The 22866-nt window shown below is 47.2% G+C and overlaps 1 long non-coding RNA gene across 1 annotated transcript in view; it reads right to left on the bottom strand.

Moving 5' to 3' along the window:
* Nucleotides 1-5564: 5564 nt before the first annotated feature.
* LOC144180412 (uncharacterized) overlaps nucleotides 5565-22866 on the bottom strand; it is a 589231-nt gene continuing 571929 nt past the window's right edge. Inside the window, exon 4 of the long non-coding RNA XR_013324407.1 lies at nucleotides 5565-5611. This is a non-coding gene — a long non-coding RNA (uncharacterized LOC144180412). The remainder of the gene's footprint in view (nucleotides 5612-22866) is intronic.

The following is a 22866-nucleotide window of genomic DNA, read 5'->3' as shown; positions in this document are numbered from 1 at the left end:
GCCTGTGGCTTCGACTGGTGAGCTGTGGAGGAGGCATGGGTTTATTACGCAATAAATAGGTTCAATAGACAGGCGCTATATACTACAACGTGACAGGTGTGGTGCGCTGATAACTCAACCGACTGCCTTCAGAAAGAAAGTGTTGGGATTGGTAAAGGGAGAAACAACGTACTGATGGGTTCTATCATGGGGAAGAGCGACCTCGACTTTTGATTTCTCGCCATAAAAAAATCTATGTTTATGTTTGGCCTAATTATTCTCGTGTTATTCATTTATTTCCTTACACCGCTTATGTTTTGCTGCAAAATGTCACCACCAGCTTTTTTTTTATTCTGGTGGGTGCCTTGCGAATAATTCCTTGCGGGGAATTCACTTTTCCTTTTTATCGGCAACGTTTTTTTTGTTTAATAAACAAACTAAATTATACTAGAAACCCCCATATTTACAATTTGTAGTCAACATGTTTAGTAATAGTTTTGTTGAACTAGTGATTGTGCCAAGTTTGATAACCAGGCAAGAAAAAAATAAAAGTAGTTAACATTCGAAGTTTCATCACTGGTGCGCTCACTGTGAACTTCTCTATTCAGTGCCTGGTATTAAGTACATTCTATTAGGTACCTTCAACTGGTTGTTGCAATTAGGACTCATTTTAACTCACACAATTCGCACCCAAATAGAAAGAAAACTTCAAATAGCCCTAATGCGCCTTTAGAGCGATTAGAGCGATTAGAGCACCTTTAGGGCGAAACTGTACAAGCGAAGCCTATTTTGATTGCGAATAATGCTAATGTAGATTGCCGATAGTCTGGTAATTTTATGGCTCGATGAAAATAAACCCGAAATCTAAATCTGAAATGTTCACCCTTTTCTGAAGTTTGCAACATCAATGCTTTAAACAGCACATATTTCAATATCTCTGTTATTCTTGATTGGAGGTCAATAGTAGTAGTATCTTTAAAAATAGATGAAGTATCTATCGATATCAATGCTCTCAGCCAAGAGCACCCCCAATAAGAGGCGTGATTAAACATAATCCGTTTTCTCCTTTAACGTAGACCGGGCACTAGAAGCCCGCTTCTATTCCACTTTTTGGGATTAGCGTACACATTATATCATAAGTGATTCGAAGAGGGACTTGTGCATATCACAACTCATTGATCGTCCTGGCTTAATGAGAGCAATTACCGGATTAGGGTAAGCTTTCGCAATTACGGAGGACTCTTTTAAACGCACACCAATGCAGCCAAGAAGTTCCTGGAAGAATAAATACCTGTAAATATATGAGACCGTGCTTCAATTACTTTTGATGGCACCTGCACAGCACAGTGCAAGCGACCAGCGATTAATCGTCTTCGCATGCCTAATCTACACAGGACACGATTAACGAAATGTCTGGAGTAAAATGACCTTCACCCCAGGTGTACCAGTCAATTGGGATTCAGTTGCCTAATGTTTAGGGATTTCGACCTGTAGAACTTCATTGCCTAAGAGCCAGAAAGAACAGTGACTCAATAGTTGCGAGTGTTGCAAGAAGGGCGCCAGGAAAGGAAGTGTATCCTATTGTGGGCACAGGAGTAGGTTGCTGTGCTAAACAAAACCATCGCCTATATTAATGCGGCAGTAGGCGAAGAGCATCTTCGGAGACCGCGCTCGCTACTGCAGCATTTCGTGTCTCATTAAAACTCCTCAGACGACGATAAAGAAATATTTTTAGTATAGGAGGGCGTGTTCACACGATTCTACTTAGACGATGACGTTATCGAAGCGGTGGCCAGATGAGGCAGAGAGTTCCTTTCTCGCGTTTAGTATCTCCTCCCTTCCAAAGAAGCAGTGGTAACGAACCTACAGCGCAAGAAAAGGAAAAGACACAGACGGCTTGCAAATTCGCAAGTATTATTTTGAAGCTCCTGCACAGCCGGCAAATGAGATATCGCCCACATTTCCTGAGTGCGCTGGGCACCTTAGTCTAGAATAAAAAATCTATCCTTATAGGGTGCCTCAGTCAGAGAGATTGCGTTTGCGGGTTTACACGTTGGCCGCCTTAAAGATACACAAAGTGATTTTCTCTGCGTACACCTCGCATAAAACGCATCCTGCTGTATTGATTAATGTGCCGTCCTTAAAAAGATGGGCTGGCTTTTCCGCGCAGGCGGTAGCCCAAGGAATAAACAAAAAATATCGTGAAATGGCAGCTTTCAAAACATTTTGCTCTATTTTATGTCTTTTCTACTGATATTTAGAAAAAAAGGAAGGATTTTTGGTTATTTCGTGTACACCTCCTTCCACGGCGTAGAGATGCAAGTTTTCATGAAAATTTGAGGTGCTTGAAAAAAACAGGTTTTTTCTAGTTTTTTTTTCAGAAAATTACGAAAACTTGGAAAAAAAAGACTTGTGCGCACACTGTTTTAAAAACCCGACACATTTATTTAGTAGCACTTTCCAGAATATAATTGTTTCATTACTGCACACAAAAATTCCAACAGAGCTTTTAGTTTCAAAATCAATGGAGTGATTTCACGTCAATTCCTAAAGTTCCGATCAAAAAGTGCGAACAGTCGTCAATCCGTGTCTGATTCGGTTCCGCTTGCCACGTCGATTCTTTGCTGTGAAGCCGACGAAGCCTTCCGGACATTCAGGTTCGAGTGCACGTACACGAGCTTCTGCACGCGATCGCCTGAAAGCCGGTTGCGTAGCTTGGTGTGCACGTTTCCGAATTCCGACCAGTTCTTTTCGCAAGCCGCAGAAGAAGGGGGAATTTGCAGTATTTGACCGGCGATGGGATTTAAGGGTTCATTAAAGCAAAGTCCTTCCCACCACGTGGATGGGTCTAGATATTTTGCAGACTCCCAAACTCCTTCACTGGACCAAATTCCTTTGCAAGTCCGGTATTGTGCGACGTTAGATAAAATTTTCCCGACGTCTAGCGAGAGCTTCTTTGCATGTTGGGAAATCCAGTCAAACGTGACCACAATTTGCGCGTCAGCTAGGTTCTTGCCGCGATACCTTGGATCCAGGAAATTAGCAGCAATGTGAATGGGTCGCAAACAAAACTCTTCACGCCCCCTGAGCACACGCAATATGTGAGACTTTTCGTCTTCAGTGAAGGAGCTATTTTCTAGCCTCGCTGTGATGTCACTTTTGTCACGCGCTATCTGATACGGCTGCCGTTGTATCGGCGCTAGCCGCTGACGCCATGGTGCCCTAGCAGAGACTACGCAACTGAAGCCGCAGTGGTGTAATGTTCGGTTGTTCGGAAACAGCAAGGCTTGCACCCCCGTTTCCTGGCGATCACTCACGCGAAATAAATGGAGCGGTAAGAAAGAAGCACAAAAATAGTACAATTACTAAAAGTTAAACAAAAAACTTTCAAGCACGTCAAAAGGAGCTGCATAACAACACAATTCCGCGAGGAGGGGGGGGGAGGGTACTGTGTTTTTTTCAATTTTACCTTAGTTGAAAAAAAAACGAAAAAAACATGTTTTTTCCTAATGCTTTTTTGTTTTTTTCAACTGCTCACATCTCTACCACGGCGTCGTTAGCATTCCTGTACGCAGCACTCTTTTGCCCGCATGGCCGCAGGGCTGCCTTAAGATAGCCCGCATAAAACTGTGGATGTCGGTGTTGAAATAAATATTTGCTCAAACTTCTTGCTCTTCCAAAAAACATACCACCCGTATTTCCTAATCATAGCGGGTACCTGCGCAAGTCCTTCTTTCGAAAGTTCTGACTAAATTGTCTCCACGAATAAAAAAACTTCGTTTCTCCGATCGGGTGGACAGAACAAAAGGTGGCCAAAAACGAATGAAAGCACATGATACCATCGTCCAGATGGTACACTTTCCTTCCTGCTGTTTGCATTGACGGTCATCAAAAAACTATTTTTGACTTGGCCTTTCGTAGCGTGTACACCATCAGTAAAAAAAGGGTATTGTATATGAACTATTCTATTGGCGCCATGACGTAGGGTAGGAAACGACGTTAGATATTATTAGAAGCATCTTACCTGACAAAGATGAACATTGGCAATAATTCGTGCGAATGTTTTGTTGTTTCTGCAGCACGGATCGCTTTGGCTAAGCCTTTGATAACAAACAATACAAAAAAAGCGTTGCGCCGGTTAAGACCCATTTTTACACGTAATTTAAATTCGGAATGCTAAAGAAAATACAAAAATAATTGGCTTTGTTCAACCCTATTGTTTAAAATATGAACCCTTCGAGTTGAATTCGATCTTCCAGAAACCACGCTTAATATATTCGGCTGGGCTTTGCCAAAATATGCTTCGTCGATGAAAATAATTGCTAAATTACAATAGGACTGCGAAAAACCAATTTTTTACATGGCTGAAATGTATAAAGTGCGCTCCCACGAGGCAGGTTGAAGACTGGGGTTGGAATGCGCTTGGATAATTGCGGTATATGATGTGATGTCAATGTGAGTGTCTGTCCCGTTTGCACCGGATAGCAAGAAGTGCATGACCTTTCTTACCCATACGGCGGAGAAATTCAGGAAGATCAAAAGAGCAAGGTGAAGCAACGGTGGGCCAGTCGAGGTCAATTTCTACAAATGGCTTGGGACATGCGGCTGAACCCTAAACGCACTTTGTCATGCCTTCCAACAGAAAGTTCCGAAATGCGCGAAAGCTTCCTGACATTAAAGCTGTCAAAAGTGCGGCACATCCTTTGCTACAGGTACCTCCAGCTTCGCTGAAATTAGGTCAATAGATTTTCAAACCCTCTAATACCACAATCACAAATTAAGAACGAGCCCATCGGACGTTTTTTCGCTCACTAAGTAAACGAATCTACGAACGATCGAAATGTATACCGACACATGGTTTATGGGATAGTGGTGTACTTATTTATTCCTTCTTCATGGACTATGCGTGTATTGTCTTATTTGGAACCTCCCTTTTCTCGCTATTTCTAAGTAATCATTTTGATATAAAAGAAGCTCGGTCTTACGAATGCGTCGTGTGTCCGGAGATGTTATCAGAGGTTTTGGGTGGACCAATCGGTCTATGGGGCGATGCAGTAGTTTACTGAGATGACGCCACCGGTCCTACTAAGAAAGCTTTCGCATTCAAAAGGTGTCATACATGCCTTTTGTCATACATACACATAGCAAAAGAAGTGTTTGAGCGTACTTAGTAGCTGTCTCGCGTGGTGTTAAACTAAACATCAGTCACGCTCACACGTGACAGGTTACTTACGCGTTGCGCAAAAATTTATCGCTCGCGTGGCTTTTCAAATAAACATGTGCGTAAAACTTCACCGTCAGGCAATCAGAAAAAACCACCCGACTTTTTTATAACCTACCACCCGTCCACCTTGCGCCAGACAGCGGAATGAGGTTGTACAGACCACGATAGAGCACCAGAAGCGTCCACCGTGGAAAAAAGCCGCTCTCCTCTTAGCGTCTTAGTAACGCGACGTCACGTGCCATTTTCCAACGATTACGACATAATAACTCTTTTGTTATAGATCCACGGATAAAATGCGCACCGAATGTTTGTATTTTATTACGTGCACCCAATAAAGAGAGAAGTAAGTGTTGAACACTCACGTGGGTAACGACACGGGAAGCTAGGGGGCGATCCGCGTGGAGAGACCTGCAGGTAGAGAGAATAAGATGTACATAGTTAATATACGCAAAGTTAGAGCAGCATGTTGAGAAATACCTGAATGATGCCTTTATGTGGCACGTTAAATGCAATGGCGTGTTACTTGCTAAATACAGGTAACTGAATGTGCGATGCATCAACAGCGATTTACGCCCGCCCTATCGTTCAAAAATATGCCGAGAGAGAAGAAAAACATAGAAAGCTCCCATAGTCTCGCATAAAACGTTTGACAATTATTGTAGCCTTGTATCCCTTCTGTATGGCAAACTACATGACAGTGTCATACCGTGATTGCCACACCATTCCCGCCATGTACCATTAGGCCACCGAGAGGTGTTTAACACTTTTTTACTCTTTGTACTTACTTTTATTTCAGGCGTTTTTGAATACTTAAATTATATTAAAGGTGCAAAACACAACGAATGTGTGTGAACGTCGTTATCCACCTTCTCCAACGGATCAGTTTGAGTGGTTCTAGGTCGTTTCAAGTAGTACGTCTCATCGGAAATTGCTGCGGGGAAGGAAAATATTAAATGAGCTCCAATAAACTACTCGAACCACCTGCCCGCCAAAGCTGCAACCTAACATTTTCGATTAATCTGATGAATTGCTTACCCCACTAGGCTATTTTGCCTTGACATCTTTTTGGGTGTCGAAGGGAGCGTGGAGGTCCTCAGCCTCAATCAGGTAACTGTGCTTAAAAAAATAGTAGCGTCAACTCAGAATACAGGGACACAATTTGTCCAGGATAACGGGTGAAAGCCCACCAGGTGACGATCAGCCATTTGGAGCTCCCTTTTACAACTTTGCTCAAGAGGCAATAAAATTTGTGGAAGCAGAGGGGTTTGTAACACAGATGCGTAGCCGAACCGATATCCAGGACAAAAACAAATGAAAAATAACGCAACCGGATAAGAAAAAGGATGGAACAGGAGGAGGAAAAAAGCAAGAAACGCAAATGCTTGCGAAGTTGTTAACTAACTAACTAACTAACTAACTGACTGACTGACTGACTGACTGACTGACTGACTGACTGACTGACTGACTGACTGCAACGGATTACTTGCACGAATGCTTTGCTCTGTGGACAGCCAATGTACTCGCCATTTGTACAAGTGCGGCACGCACACACACAGCTGGCTGGCGCCGCATATTTTCAAAGTGCTACGAGTTGTGCCGCGCCTCCGCCAGATGGCGCCACGGGTCCCGCGACCGAGAGAAGACGCAGTGAAACATCCCCCTCGCGAGGGGCACGATCAAATGCAGAGCATTTCCGGGGGCGCACGACGTTAAGTAGTTTGCGTTACGTTAATGTTGTTGCACTTGTGGCAACTGCTCACGAGAGAGCGCTCGTCAGCAGTAATTTGAATGAGTCAACGATATAAGGCGCGTTCGTAGCGTCCCATTCTGTGTCGGCTTTGTGGCGCAGTGGGTAGAGCACCATGTACATTGCGTTCCGCCCGCAGGGGCGAGGGATCGAAACCGGGCGCCGGATAGTATTTGTTTTATATAGTAGGGTCAACGACGGTGCGGACTACGGACGTCAACGCGGGTGACATCGTGAGTTACTGAAATGCGCTGCATTTAAAAAATTTTGAGGAACTTAAGCCTGCTCACATGGTTTGAAGGCAAACGCCTCCCATACCATTGCGACGAGCACTACTTATCTACTCCTCGACACATCGACACAGCATCCAGGCTCTTTTACCGTGCTTAATTGCTTATATCCATCGTAATCTACTTAAAGCCATGTAAGTCCACTTTTGTTCTCTTAATCAACCTTTACCACCATAATCGCCTTATTTCCCCTTATTATATTTTAATCCACCTCAATCCATCTTAATTCAGCTTAATACACCATTATCTCTCTTGATAACCTTAATCACACCTTACTAATTATTACTATCTATTCATAATCAATCATTAATTGACGTGCCATTACCAGAAGTAGCCTTTTATTAGTTACCATCAATTGTGTCCCAAAACATATTCATCAATGTCATGCACCAGGCTAGCTCTTGTTCCCTGAGAGATACACAACGCGAAAAAACTCGAGAAGTTGGCACTAAGTCATGGAAGGCTTGAACCATAGCGAAGCTGAAGGATTTCTTTCTACATAAGCACTGGAGAACTCATCCCTACGCATTCATACAAGTTTGAAATTGTTAATTTAGATGTTCCCGCGGCGGCCGCTTTTCTGATGGAGGCGAAAAGCAAAAACGCCTGTGTGTACGAAATTTCGGCGCACGTTGAAGATCCCCAGGTGGTCAAAATTAATCCGGAGCCTTCCACTGCAGCGTGCCTCATCGACGGCGTTGTGTCGGCGCGTTAAACCCCACAATCAATTTACGTGTTCCGTCGTCGCTTCGCACTGTGCTCGTAGTAATCATCGTCACATACATCGATATCCTCGTGTTCCTCTACAAGCTGGGGCCCAGTGGCGGCTCGTACGTTCACGACGCATGCGTGGCGTTCCGGGAGTAGCGTGGAGGTTCCCTGGAGCAGGTGTTTCACCAGCTGTGGCGTTGTTGTTGGCTAGGCAACACGAGGCGCTCCTCGGGGTGTTCGGCAGTTTTTTAACACGGAAGTGTTTATGCCGGGATACACCATGACCTCGCTGACGCATATCCATCACGGAAATGGCATCGGTGAAAAAATTCCATTGACGTGGTTGTGCTCCGAATCGAAGGCACAGTCTTTCTAACCGCAATCGGAAGTGCGAAGCACCCTGTCAACTGCGCTATAAAGTCAAAAGTACATAGCTGTACGATCGCGCCTTATATCTTCTCCTATCACTTTCTCCATTACGATCGTGCTGCTGTCTAGGAGGGGCAAAACGAAGTAGTGCATCGTGGCGCTAATGCGCGCCGACAGTTGGCACCTCTATAGGGCAATGTAAGCTCTGGTGTTTCTCCGCTGCCTACTGCTTGGAGTGTGATGGTCCCGTCTATGAAAACTTTTACGTTAAGCCGTGCAAAAAGGCAACGACGCCGACGGGCGAATGTAGCGCACGTGACTCTGTTTGTGTGACGACATCCACGTCAGCGGGAAGCGGAATGCGTTCCCGCATTCGCGGCCAAAGCTACGAACTCGGTTTCTCGCGTTCCACAATATGAGTTCGTCGCACCCCAACCACCTGCTTTACACGCCATGGAGCAGGACCACAATAGAGATATAAGCTTTCTTAAAATTTTGAAGGGCGTGTCAAAAACAGGTTTTTATGTTTTCTTCAAAAAAATAGAAAAAATACAAAAAAATCATTCGGAGTAGACTGATAAGGATTTCACATACTTCTTAAGGCGAAATCCTTAGATGTCTCATTAAACGCGAAAAGGGACCCTAGCTGCTGGCGACTACATAGATAAAAGCAACTTACGACCGTTGTAAAAAGAAAACTAGTAAACAATCATACATAGAAAGTTATTTGGGTTCGAATATTGTTTGAACCCAGGTCGTCAAGTGCCAAGGCCAAGTGTGGTAACAACAGCGCTAACCCTATACCGTGCCACGATGGAACAAGACCTATCCAGATGCATGCCACATGACAGGTGAACGTGACGGGACCACTTACACGATGCAGTAGTGAAGAACTCTTCAATAATCGCTGGCTTTTGCGTACAGATCACTTAAGAGACTTAAGTCACCGATATGTTTTCCGTGAATATTGTTAAGAATATCATTGTTACACGCCGCCTTCCAAAAGTTCCACCACAGCTTCCGCTTTCAAAAGCTGTGCGCGATTTCATGTGAAGGCATTGACTTCAGAAAGCGTTGCCCTTACTGCGGATTATTCGCATCACAAGAAATCTGCCTGCAGAAGCGGTGTTTCGTTTTCAATATTATCGTGGATCAAAAAGCAAGAAATACCTTTTTGTCACGTGAGTTTTTGTTTTTTCAACCGCTCACATCTCTACACTGAAGTGGTCGCACCTCTGCCGAAGCGACCTGCCATCAGGACGTCGCTCGCCAAGCACACTCACAAGACAGCCGCCGACCCGCAAGTCATGCTCTTTTCGCTGCAACAGACCATGAGTTCACCAGACAATTCGCTGGCAACCCTTTCGGTTTCGTTTGCACGGTATGAAAGCACTTGTGCTTCCAGTCAGATTTACGCAATGCCCCGGCGTCTACAAACCAGCGTCTAACATTGATGCGTCCAACGTTGCCATAGCGACTAAATATAAATAGTGATGTGGAACTTCGTATTGATACACAATAAACGTTCAACTGCTCCTGTTTAGGCGCATTTCAATTTCGTGCTTTACCGATTCCTATGAAAGAGGTGTCAACCACATTTTGTTTGCTAAAGGCACTACGAGAACCGGGGACGCTCGGCGGTCGCCGCAAGGCACGCACTCATGAGCGCTCGGAATTTCCCTGGTATTCTTAACGCGTTACGCGTTACGCGTTACGCTTCACACATTACGGTCAGCTACAACAGTTCCGCTGTTAAAAAAACAGGACGAGAAGAAAACACAGACACAGCGCTGTGTCTGTGAGCTCTGCTGCCCTTTTCTTTGTTCGTGATGTGTATGGCTCGTGTCTGCATGCTCTCCTGCCATCCTGTTTTTTCGCGCTGTGTATCACTCAGATACGTACCAACTGTGTCTGCGTGATGTCCTGTCGTCCTGGTTTTTCGCCATCTGCATCGCTCACATATGTACCAACTGTGTCTGATTTCTCTCCTCCCGTTCTTTCTTTTCGCGCTGTACATTGCTCAGATATGTAGCAACTCTATCGGTGTGCTTTCCTGTTGTCCTGTTTTTTCGCACTGGGTATCGCTCAGATACGTACCAACAGTGTCTGTGTGCTGTCGTGACGTCCTGCCAAAGGTCCATCCACTATAAGTATCACTTATTCTACTCAGCCTAACCAGATCTTAGTGTTCTTCTGTGATATTCTTAACTGCCGTTCTTGAATGTCTGCGTGAAATGCGGCATCGATGAAAAAATATGTACGAAAAAAACCCTGCTTCGAGCTTCGATTTCCATCTCTCGCTGGGATGGCTTTACCGTCGCTCGGCGTAATAAGGAGCGCCGTCATCACGTCGTGTGTGTGGGCTTCCTTGAGAGCTTTTGCGTGCCGTTACAAGTCCATGACAAAAGAAAGGCTGGTGCTCAGACGTTTTGTTGTTTGTACGCCCGTAATTGAAGCAGCGTTGGAGTTACGAAGAGCAGCTACCAAAAGGATTCCGTGGATCAACAGATCGGATTTCGATGACTGCGCCCAATTGGTGGAGAATGGAGCCGCCGCCTGAAAACCGTTGGGAACAAACTGCTGGTACGAAACAAAGGATGGAATAGAGAAAAAAAAGCCATTGGAGAATGCTTTTCTTTTTGGCACTAACAATTAACATTTCTTAACACGTCTCTGCCTGACGTCTGTCCAACGAGCTCTTTTGCTTAACTTGTGTAGAAGCGGCCAGTTCATAATCAAGTCTTGTTTTATAACCACAGTAGTAGATGCTACGTCTGAAGCAGGACATCGCTCGTTTCGTAAACTAAATGTTTTTGTATTTTGCTGCTACTTTCATGCAAGAAAATTTCCTGAGGTGTAATTTAAATTTGGCGCCGAGACTAAAGCGTTCGGTTTCTGAGGAGGCGGAGCCTCTTTCGAGCACTGATCAATTGGAGTGTCAGCATTTGGATGGCCCGTACGCCTGGGGAGAATAATTGCGAAGATAAATTCCGAAGTGAGCTCAGCGCTTGTAACCCTGATCAGTGCACAGATATTTGGCTATAGGATTTTTACAGTGAACTCTGAAACGGAAGGGTGGTCTTTTAAATTAACAGAAAAACTCAGCTCGGGATGGCACTTTTTAACGTCACAACGTTACGAGCTCATTAAGACTGCATTCGCATCACTATTCGACGTGTGGTTAAGACTAATTCGGTGGCTGCAACACGAAATGCGATTGTTCAGTTGGCGAACTAAGGAATCACACTCCCAGCCTTCGGAAGGCAAGACGAGTGCGCATTCCGAAAACCCTGCCGCTTGATGACTCTAGCTGAGTAAAACGGGGCCTAGTAAATACTTTGCGTCCTTTAGCATAGAAACATCTGTTAGAGGCGTTTAGTTGTTCGCATATAACTACTTTTTACTATGCTAATTATGCACGCTTCAACTGGGGGTGCAGAAAAATATGTTTCCTCAAGATGGCCTGTTGGCGTGGCGCACAACACTACCGCGCGCCCGCCGCTCCTCCAGCCCGGCCGTGCGTACGGCGCTGCCGAACAGATAGTGTGCGGGCAGAGTGAATGCGGGTATGGGCCAGCTTCCTTACGTATAAACAGCTTGACGTTGTTTGGCTTAACGCAAAGCCTTTCATTAACGTTAAGGCTAGGAATAGGCCTTACAAGGACGACTGACCAAGTCGTAGTAATAGAAAGAAGATAAAAGACGCAAACAGGAAAATAATAAGGACGGTAATGGGGGACGTTTTGTGAAAGTGAATGCTAGGTGTCATTGGTATTCTTTAGAATTGGTTGTATTAACGGATGTCTTTGCATGGCCTAGTCGTGCTTTAGCCATCGCGGAAAATGGGCAGCGACATTATCATAACTGGTGGAGACGGCGAGCAATTGCATCTAGATATAAATCCCAGCCAAGGGGGTTTAAGACTTTCGAGCAGAAGATTCTAAGGTCAGTACATGAAGAAGTCTCTACAGAGCTTATGGCTGGCAAAATCGGCACTCACAGCAGCTATAGCTTCTAAGAAGTCTCTTTGGACGCGCCGGTGAGCGGACCTTTGACAAAAAAGAATCGCGAGAAAACAACAATGTAAGCCATTCTGTTCCAAAATAAACAAATATAAAGATTCTAAAAATTGAAAAAAAGTGTTAGGAATATGGAATTTCCGAGAGCCAAATTATGACAGCCGACATACCTCTAGATACAGACTTCAACTTTTCGACGAAAATCTCCGCATTCTTACTAAAGCAACTTATCGCGACAACGTGAAGGTCGAATCCGCAAAAAACAACCGGCAGCAAGAACACCGGAGAATTCTTCTACGCATTTCATTTTCTTGATCCCGGTCCATTCGTTCCGGTCGAGAAATGCTTGTTCGACAAACGTGACTGTTGAATGGTGGAAGAGGCGTTGAATTAAAAAGAACTCAAATGCACACTTCCTTGGATGGGCTTCATGGAATGTATACAACGGCCAGACCTCCAGAAGACGCCCGCTCGCATTGGGGACCAACAAAAGAAAGCCAGTAATCGCCGAAATCCCTCAAGCGCCAGGGACCCAACCCCGCCGGACCAGTCGACGGCATTCGGGCGTGGGGCACGCGTTGCTGCGCTGATCCCGCTCTGTGTGTCCGGGGAACAGACAACTTTAGAAGCCTGAATAATTCATTTCTGTCGCCGCCGCCGCGGCATCTTCACGGCTGCTTCGCTTCGGATCTGCCCTTACTTTGTGTGCTTTTGTTCTGTGTCACCTTCAGCGGTTTTTCACGTCAACGCACCAAGTTTCGTTGCTGAGTCGCAGATATTCAGCAGCATCCTATCGCCCAGTTGCCAGCCGCGTCTGTCACCTACTCTATGGAAGCCAATAAAAGGGAGAGAAATAGCAGAGCATGCCATACGTCACACTCCAAACCTTCAGCGGTACACAAATTGAAGTCAAAACACACACTCCGTGCGTGCAAACGGCAAAAACGAAAACCACGCACGAGGCCAAAAGAAACATCGGGAATGCTCTGTTGAAGACTGCAAAAGACAAGGTCAAACGAATTTGGGAAAGGAATAATCCCGGCAGCGACATTTCGACTACGCGCGACCAAAAATTTTGGCCCTCCTGGAGGTGATACCTTCACCTAGTTATATACGCAAAGGAAAGGAGGATGCGAGTAGGCCTTGAAGACTCGGGTTTTCTTCTTCTATAAAAGCGACAGAGACTGAATGACAACATTAGCAGCATAGGAGTAAATTTAAGTCTGGCGCCCAGCATGACTATAGCGCCCGCTCCAATCTCGGGCGCCCGGCCAGACGTTAATCTCTCATGTTTGCGCCTTTCCTGCACGATCCTCAGGATGAAGTTGTTTTGTTTCTTTCCTTGGTTTCGGCAAAGCTGCTGCTGTTTTTTTTTTCATTCTGTTTGTAGAGCGAACTTTCTTGCCGAAATGAGTGTGTGCTTCTTAACTTCGGCGCGAGAAGATTAAATGCCGGAAGTAGCGCCCCGTCCGCTGGAGCAAGTAAAAGACGGACAGCCATTGAGCCAGGCGAACGGAATAAATGGGAGGTTACTTGGACTGCAGGAAATTTCAAAAGAAAAAAATGCAAGGGGAAGAAACTCGTGCGCGCATATAGTGTTACCCTATATGCAACGTGGCACAGAATAAATTTAATGGCTAAATATTGGTTCCAAGTCAGGCAGTCGCCCTACGCACAAAATTATCATCGCCATCGTAATCAACGTCCCTATTGAAGAAAGACTAGCCAAAAAGATAAATTTGGCCAAACTTGTCCGAGATATCGGTACTCAGCATCAACGCATGGCCCCTCTTTTCTGTCACATCATAGCCCAATCTTTGAGGTGGGTTTAGGCGTGAACTTGTCAATGGACTGCACAAGTGAACTGAGACGGGCTAGTAGGTGCATGATGCCACTTAGAAAAAACTGCGCCAAAAAACGATACGACAGGGAGTAAAGACAAACACTGCGCTGATTGTCAATGGAGTTGTTTATAAACCGAGAACTCCTGTGGCCAACTATCCTACTCCCTCTAAAGATTTATCCTGAAGCGCGCTGTTCCCTCATGGGTTTGCGGAGAGAACAACTTTAGTCATCGTTGCTATCGTCGTGTTGTCAACACGTGACTCGCAGTTAAACCAAAACTGCCTTTTCTTTCCAAACCCAGTAGCACTCGATCTCGCGACGCATAGCTCAATCAGGCGCGGGGTTTTTTCCAAATTAAAGATATCCATACTAAATTTAAAAACCACAGGAAAGCAACAATGCCCAGGTGAAAATTCCCCGTGGAATGATAAAATGGGTAAACGGGTACACACCAATATTTTAACAATATATTATATATATATATATATATATATATATATATATATATATATATATATACAGAGACAGAATCAGGGCTGGCAGTCAGGAAAACCTCGGAAAGCAAACGGGAGAATGCAGTGGCTGATAGAAACAGATGAAGCATGTTTTGAGTCAGAGAGAAAGTGGTGAAAAAAATGCCCCCCGGGTGGGATCCGAACCCATGACTTCCAGAATAACGGTCTGGTGCGATGACCGCTACGCTGCCGACGGGGCGGTTTCCCCACCACTTTCTCGGGTATTTATGTTAAAGTATTTTTTGTTTCCTGCACTTGGGGGTGGTAGCCAGCGCCCGTCGGACTACTCGGGGTGAAGGGGACCTTCTTTTAAACCCCCGGGCCGTGACTCGAGTGCCTAGGACATGTCGAGAGTGGTCGACCAGCGTTGAACCCTCTTAAGCTACCTTTGGCACCAAGACTGCCAGAACAGAGGCCTTCGCTATGCATGTAGCGAATTTGAAATGGGAAAGGAGGGACTCGGTGAATTAAGAAAGAATAAGCGTTGACAGTCAAGAAAACCTTGGAAAGTAAAGGGGAGAATGCAGTAGGTCATAGAAAGAGATGAAGAATTTTTTGAGTCAGAAAGAAAGACAAAAAATTCTTAGGGATACAAAAAAAAGGGATACAAAACTACAAATAGAAATATTGATACAGGGTAAAGCTGTGTTTACAGTGGTGTATTTACGATGCACATTCAGAGGCTAGTTATAAGAAACCACGATTGAAGAGAGCACCGCGCAAGCCAGGGAGCGAACGCGCTTCACCGTCAGCGTCCTCTTCATCTCCCTTCTTGATGATGATGCCCGCTAGCACAGTACATGAATACCGTCCTATTTGTGGGGAATCTAATTAATGCCCCGTAACACAACCCCCCCGGTGGTAGGAGCGCCGTCTCGGTGCTTGTCAGGGTAAAGCTGTAGGTTGCGAGTGGTATGGCTTAAGACGCGTGACGTGGACGACGTCTGTTTGTGGAGAGCGGGATGAGTCTGACGGAACCAGCGGGGTGATTTCGTAATTGACCTCCGTCACTTGGCGTACGACACGGTAGGGGCCGTAGTACCTGGCTAGAAGCTTTTCCGAACGCCCTACACGGCGTGCAGGACACCAGAGCAGCACCAGGGATCCAGGTGCAAAATGGCGGGTGCTGTGGCGGCAGTCATAGCGATCCTTTTGAGAGCGCTGGGACGAAGCGAGCCTGACGCGAGCAATGTTGCGGGCAAAGTCAGCGCGTGCGATGGCGTCTTGGGCATATGCGGAAGGTGGCAGAGGGTGTTGAAATAGAGTGTCCAGTGGTAACGTCGGCTCTCGGCCGAATAGTAGGTAGAAGGGAGAGAATCCGGCAGTATCAAGGCGCGACGAATTGTAGGCAAACGTTATGTAAGGCAAGGCAATGTCCCAATCACCATGGTCGTCAGAAACGTACATTGACAGCATATCAGTTAAAGTCCGGTTAAGGCGCTCTGTGAGGCCGTTGGTTTGAGGGTGGTAGGCGGTAGTAACCTTGTGAACGGTTGCGCATGAGCGGAGGATGTCGTCTACTACTCGGGAAAGGAAGTATCGTCCGCGGTCTGTCAGGAGCTGCCGAGGAGCACCGTGGTGTAAGATGACGTCGTGCAGGAGGAAATCGGCTACATCAGTTGCGCAGCTGGTCTGAAGAGCCCGCGTGATTGCGTATCGTGTCGCATAATCGGTGGCCACGGCAATCCACTTGTTGGCGTTCGCAGACCGGGGAAACGGACCGATGAGATCTAAACCAACTCGGAAGAATGGCTCAATAGGTATATCGAGCGGCTGAAGAAGACCGGCGGGTAGCGTGGTAGGCACTTTTCTGCGTTTGCACATGTCACAGGCGCCGACATAACGGCGAACCGAGCGGTAGAGCCCCGGCCAGAAGAAACGGCGTCGCACGCGGTCATAGGTCCGGGAAACCCCTAGATGGACAGCTGTTGGAAGGTCGTGGAGCTGCCGTAGTACATCTGTACGAAGGTGCTCAGGTACTACAGGAAGCAGATCAGGACCATCCGGGCGGACATTGCGGCAATAGAGGACGCCATCCTTCATTTGGAACAACCGCAGTGAAGGGTCGGAGGGGGCAGCGGTTAAGCGGTTGATGATCCTGCTCAAGGAGACGTCAAGGCGCTGCTCAGAAGCAAGCTGTTGAAAGGAGGAAATAGACAAGACCGAGGTGGCGAGTGAGTCGCAACTTGTAGGATCGGGAGGCTCGACTGGGCACCGCGATAGACAGTCAGCGTCTTGATGGAGGCGGCCGGATTTATAGACTACAGAATACGAGTACTCCTGCAGCCGCAGAGCCCAGCGCCCGAGGCGTCCGGTCGGGTCTTTCAGGGACGCAAGCCAGCATAGCGCGTGGTGATCTGTCACGACGGAAAATTGTCGACCGTAGAGGTATGGGCGAAATTTGGCGACAGCCCACACTAGGGCAAGGCATTCCCGTTCAGTAATAGAATAATTTCGTTCAGCTGGTGTCAGCAGGCGGCTGGCGTAGGCAATAACGCAGTCGTGGCCCGTTTGGCGTTGAGCTAAGACGGCTCCAATGCCGTGACCACTAGCGTCAGTCCGTACTTCCGTGGGAGCGGCAACATCGAAGTGAGCTAAAATGGGCGAAGTTGTTAAGAGTGAGATCAGGGTCTTGAAAGCCTGAGCTTGCTCACTTCCCCACGAAAAGACGGAATCCTTTTTGAGAAGGTCGGTGAGAGGGCGGGCGATATCAGCGAAGCCTCGGATGAAGCGACGGAAATAGGAGCACAGGCCTACAAAACTTCGAACGTCTTTCGATGAACGGGGCACCGGAAAATCTCTAACCGCCTTTATTTTGTCGGGGTCAGGCTGCACTCCATTTGCGTCGACAAGGTGGCCCAAGATAGTTAGTTCACGCCTGGCGAATCGGCATTTCGCGGAGTTGAGTTGTAGGTTGGCTTGACGCAAAATAGCAAGTATTTCGGACAGGTGATGGAGATGAGCCTCGAACGATGGAGAAAAAATAATGACGTCATCGAGGTAGCACAGGCATGTGGACCATTTGAATCCCCGCAGGAGAGAGTCCATCATGCGTTCGAAGGTAGCTGGCGCATTGCAGAGACCGAAAGGCATAACCTTGAACTGATATAAACCGTCTGGGGTGACAAAGGCGGTCTTTTCTCGGTCCATCTCGTCGACAGCAGTCTGCCAGTAACCTGAGCGTAGATCAATGGACGAAAAGTATTTGGCACTGTGTAGACAATCTAAGGCGTCGTCGATCCTGGGAAGAGGGTAGACGTCCTTCTTGGTTACTTTGTTCAGGTGGCGGTAGTCTACACAGAAGCGCCAAGTGCCATCTTTCTTCTTTACCAAAACTACCGGGGAAGCCCAGGGACTGCAGGAAGGTTCGATAATATCCTTGGCGAGCATTTTGTCAACCTCTTTCTGGATGATGCCTCGTTCACTATGGGACACACGGTACGGACGCCGATGGATGGGTAGCGCATCACCTGTATCAATCCGATGGGTGACTGTAGAACTTTGCCCCAAAGGTTTGTCGGTCAAGTCAAAGACGTCGGCAAATGATGTAAGAAGACAGCGCAGTTGGTTTGTTTGTGCGGGTGATAGCTTTGGGCTGATCATTGGTGCAAATATATCAGGAGTGGTAAGGAGCGGATCGGAGACTTCATGGGGAATTGACGGATGGTTCAAAGCAAAAGCAGAAACGTCCGGTGCACAGAAAGGAGCAAGGGTGGCGATGGTGAGTCCTTCGGGAAGGACTTGAGTGTGAAATCCAAAGTTGATTAGAGGCAAGTTAACGCTGTTGTGCTTGATGGTAACAACAGTGTGTGGAAGGGCAACACCACGCGTCAGGAGAACGTCTACGATGGGAGCGGCAAGGTAGTCTCCATCAGGAACCGGCGTGGAAGTAGCGAGAGGAACATAGGTCGCTGCTTGACTCGGCAGGCGAACGTATTCGCAGGAGCATAAGCGCAGCGGGGGTGCGTCGCGATCAAAAGCCGGTAACTCCAGATGCAGAAGTCCCGCTGAACAATCGATGAGCGCGGCATGTTCACACAGGAAATCGCGGCCAAGGATAATGTCGTGAGGGCATTTGTCCAAAACAAAGAAAACTACAGTGGTGTTGTGGCCGGCGATACTAGCACGAGAGGTGCACATGCCAGCGATGGCCGGCGTACCGCCGTCAACAACTTGAACATACGACAGAGCAGGCGTCATAACTTTACGTAGGCGGCGACGGAGATTTGCACTCATTACCGATATATGCGCCCCGGTATCAATTAGAGCACGGTCAGGCACGCCGTCAACATTCACGTCAAGTAAATTGTCTCTGGTAGGTAGCGTCAAAAGAGGATTTTCGGTCGAGGTCGGGAATGCAGCATCACCTCCGGGAGCTGCATTCGCTAGTTTTCCGATGTGGGACGTACGTAGTCGTTCGGCGAAGTAGAGCGGCGGGGCTGCGGGGAGCGAGACTGTCGGCGCTGGGGAGAAGGGGAGCGGCCAAATCGCAGAGTGGATGCGGCGGGGTTGTCGGCAGTGCGCTGCTGGTAGGAAGGTGCAAAACGACGCGGCGCATGGTCAATGGTATCGTCGTTCCAGGAGGTTTGAGCGGAAGGGAACCAGCGACTGCGGCAATACCGTGCAACGTGGCCGACACGCCTGCAATTGAAACATATAGGCCTGTCATCGGGCGTCCTCCACTCCGCCGGGTTTCTGTAAGACGAGGGCCGACGTTGCGCGCGGAAATTCGGAGGGCAGGGGACGTGATCATTGTGACTGCATGAACGCGACTTGAAGGGAACTTGATGATGGGCTGAGTAGCTCACGTGGCAGACTGGGTGCAGGCCCATGCTCGCAATTTCGTCGCGCACAACCGCTTGTATCACCGAGATCGCCGGAAGATTGTCATCAGACGTCGAGTGGTGGCCGGTGACCGGTGTCATCGCCTCGATCTCGCGGCGGACAATGCGTGTCACTGCGTCCGCAGTTGTCTCCGAGAGTGGTTGACCTGAAGGAGCAAACGGTCCCTGACACGAAGAAGTGGCGGCGGTATTTGGAAGGCGATTGAATTGTTGTGTAACTCGACGACTTCTGGCCTGCTCGAAACGCTTGCACTCACTCAGAATTGAGTTTACGGTAGAGCAGTCCTTGCACATGAGCAGATTAAAGGCATCGTCGGCTATGCCTTTCAAAATGTGGTCGATTTAATCTTGCTCGGGCATCTCAGCATCAACTTTGTGGCAAAGGGCCAGTACGTCTAGGATGTAGCTGACGTACGGCTCGGTCGACGTCTGCGCTCGCGACGCAAGCTCCTTTTTCGCCTCGAGCTGGCGCCCAGCAGGCTTGCCGAAAATTGCAATCATCTCCGCCTTGCAGCTATCCCAGCTAGTAAGTCTGGCTGCGTTGGTGTCATGCCACGTCTCCGCCGAACCTCTCAGGTGGAACCCAAGGTTCGCCAGCATAATAGTGGGATCCCAGTGGTTGTGGGCACTCACACGCTCGTAGCGGCTGATCCAGTCCTCCACGTCGACATCACCGGTACCGTAGAAGAAACCAGGATCTCGAGGCTGGCTCACGATGACCAGTGGCGTAGCGGCGCTCGTTGCTTCAGTAGGCGGTGCCATTGTGGGGCCTCGGAGATGACGCCCGCTTCGGAGTTCCGTGATCAGCACCTCCGAGTCAGCCGCGTCCACGGCTCACTCGTGCCAACGAAGGGGTGAGGTAGAGCAGTACGGGGCCAATGCAGCACTCTCCACCAAATGATACAGGGTAAAGCTGTGTTTACAGTGGTGTATTTACGATGCACATTCAGAGGCTAGTTATAAGAAACCACGATGGAAGAGAGCACCGCGCAAGCCAGGGAGCGAACGCGCTTCACCGTCAGCGTCCTCTTCATCTCCCTTCTTGATGATGATGCCCGCTAGCACAGTACATGAATACCGTCCTATTTGTGGGGAATCTAATTAATGCCCCATAACAATATTTAGAAGTAAGGGTGCCAATTTTCGTAAAGGCGATGGTGCTAACTGCTCGTGGGACGATACACTCTTACATTTGGGCCCCGTAAGATTAGTTTAAAATTTCACGTCACGGCAGCGTTATCGCCGGCTAATTTTTATAAAGTATGATGGCCAAAATGACCTACCTACAGGCGCTATAGTACGGGAATAGCAGCGCTGTTTTAAGTTTTTTGGTCGAACTGAAAATAATTAGAAGGCAATATTAACTAAAAGTCAATTTAAAATTGAATGCTAAAATAACTCGACTAATTTTATTGGCCAAATAGTTTTTATTCTCGAATCGTATATCATGCTGAATCTTTTAGTAGTGTTTACTAAAATGGGTCTTGATGTCAGATTGCTACATTGTCCAATCAGTCACGACGCGCTATTTCCGATCTCTCTGTTCAGCGGACGCTGACAGTCGATCACGTGATGCGGCGCGGACTGTCAGCGTCCGCGCCCCATCACGTGATCGACTGTAATGTTGTGGTATATTGCGACTATTAGCAATACAGGCTTTATTGTTTCATCTTTATAACTGAACTTCACCTCAGTAAGCATGGGCATGCGGCAAAGCACGGTTGGAGTTTTTTTTTTTATCCATGTGAATACAAAAATTCCACAACCCGCCTACAGCTTACGTGGAAATCAATCAATCAGCCAAATATTTCTTTAATAAACCGAATAATAAAGAAATAAATCAAGCAGTCAGTCACCGGCTGCTTCCATTCAAAAAATAAAGCGTGAGAAATACCCACACAAGCTGTTTATTAAACAGCTTACAACAGAGCTTCAGTCAGTCGATGAGTCTAACAATTAAAATCAATCACTTACTGCCACTCATCTTGAATTTTTTTTGTCGTACGCATGTTGTCGCATGTGTGCCAATTTCACAGCATGGCTTCCCTCAACAGCTGAAATTGTATCCCGCAAAGGATGCTGCGTTTTGGCTCGACCCATGACAGATTCAACTCACCACTGACGCCGGGATGCAAGTTTCGTCCGCACTAAGAGAAGAAAACCTGAACTTAACTGCGTTTTGCTATATACCTGAGTGGTATCTGATATTGCCGATTACTGATAGTCGCGAACGATTTTCCATATTCGGTGTTGCTCAAGGTTGCATTCCTTAATTTTCTCCGAGCCATTCCCATCAGTGCTTAAATTATGCTCATGCGTCATCGTAACAACCGCACTAATCAGTCTGTATTTGGCTTATTAGTACATATATATTAAAATAAAACACATATCATGACATTGAGCCCATCTCGGACATCGAGGACCTTCTCTCTCCCCTGAATACTTTACTTACGCGCGATGCCGGCTGACGTTGGTAGGCACTGTCGACAGCTTTCATTTTGTCGGAAATAACTGCCTTCGCGAGTCATTGCTGGTCCAGGATCTGACGGGTGTAGATACGCACTGCATCCCCCCCCCCCCATTTATCACATCACCGGAAAGCAGAGATCAATAAAGCAAAAAATAAATTAGGGCGGCTTCCACTAGTGGTGCAAGGTTCGAGAAACAGCAAGCTGACGGCCTCTCTTTCTTCGTCTGAGACCCGGATGCAGGGCTTCACATGGATTTCCGACCTAACCGCTAAGCGTTCTCCATGACTGGCAGGCCTGGATCGTTTTGTCCGTAGGCTTTCGCATCTGTCCCAAAGTGGACAGCGTTAGTAAGCGCTAGAAGCCTCGGCAAACGGCTTTGCGAACTCGGCGTCTGTAGCGCGGGCTATCCTGCGCTTCCTATTTCAGATGCGAACGCACGCGAACTGGCAAAGAGAAAAGCACGCAAGAGATTCCCCCATTAACGCTGGACATACTGTTCTAGAAGGTTGAGCTCACCGACGCTCGGCACTCCTAATGAGGTGGACGCTCACGTAAGTTCGGTATTTTTCTTTGTTTATTTTTTGTAACGCTGGGCGGCAAAACAAAAACCTTCAACAGCTGTGCTGTTAAAAAATCTTCACACCAGCTATACATTTTTTTTTGGTAAGTACGTGTCTTTTTTTTGGTGGCGTCCGTGAAAAACCCTCGAAGGCGAATACAGAGTCTAGTCCATCGCTCATACTATACGACTGACAGAGGTGGTTATTACTGGCCAATGCAGACTGTGCCGATAATTGCCCAAAACGTTCTGCAATGAAGGCTTGGCGGCGCTGTGGCAACCACGGGTGCTAC

This window comes from Haemaphysalis longicornis, unplaced genomic scaffold (genome assembly GCF_048455015.1).
Source record: "Haemaphysalis longicornis isolate Haplotype H1 unplaced genomic scaffold, Haemaphysalis longicornis Haplotype H1 scaffold_4, whole genome shotgun sequence".
NCBI lineage: Eukaryota > Metazoa > Arthropoda > Arachnida > Ixodida > Ixodidae > Haemaphysalis > Haemaphysalis longicornis.
Note: the sequence above shows the minus strand (reverse complement) of the source record. Positions and strands in the feature narration are given on the sequence as shown.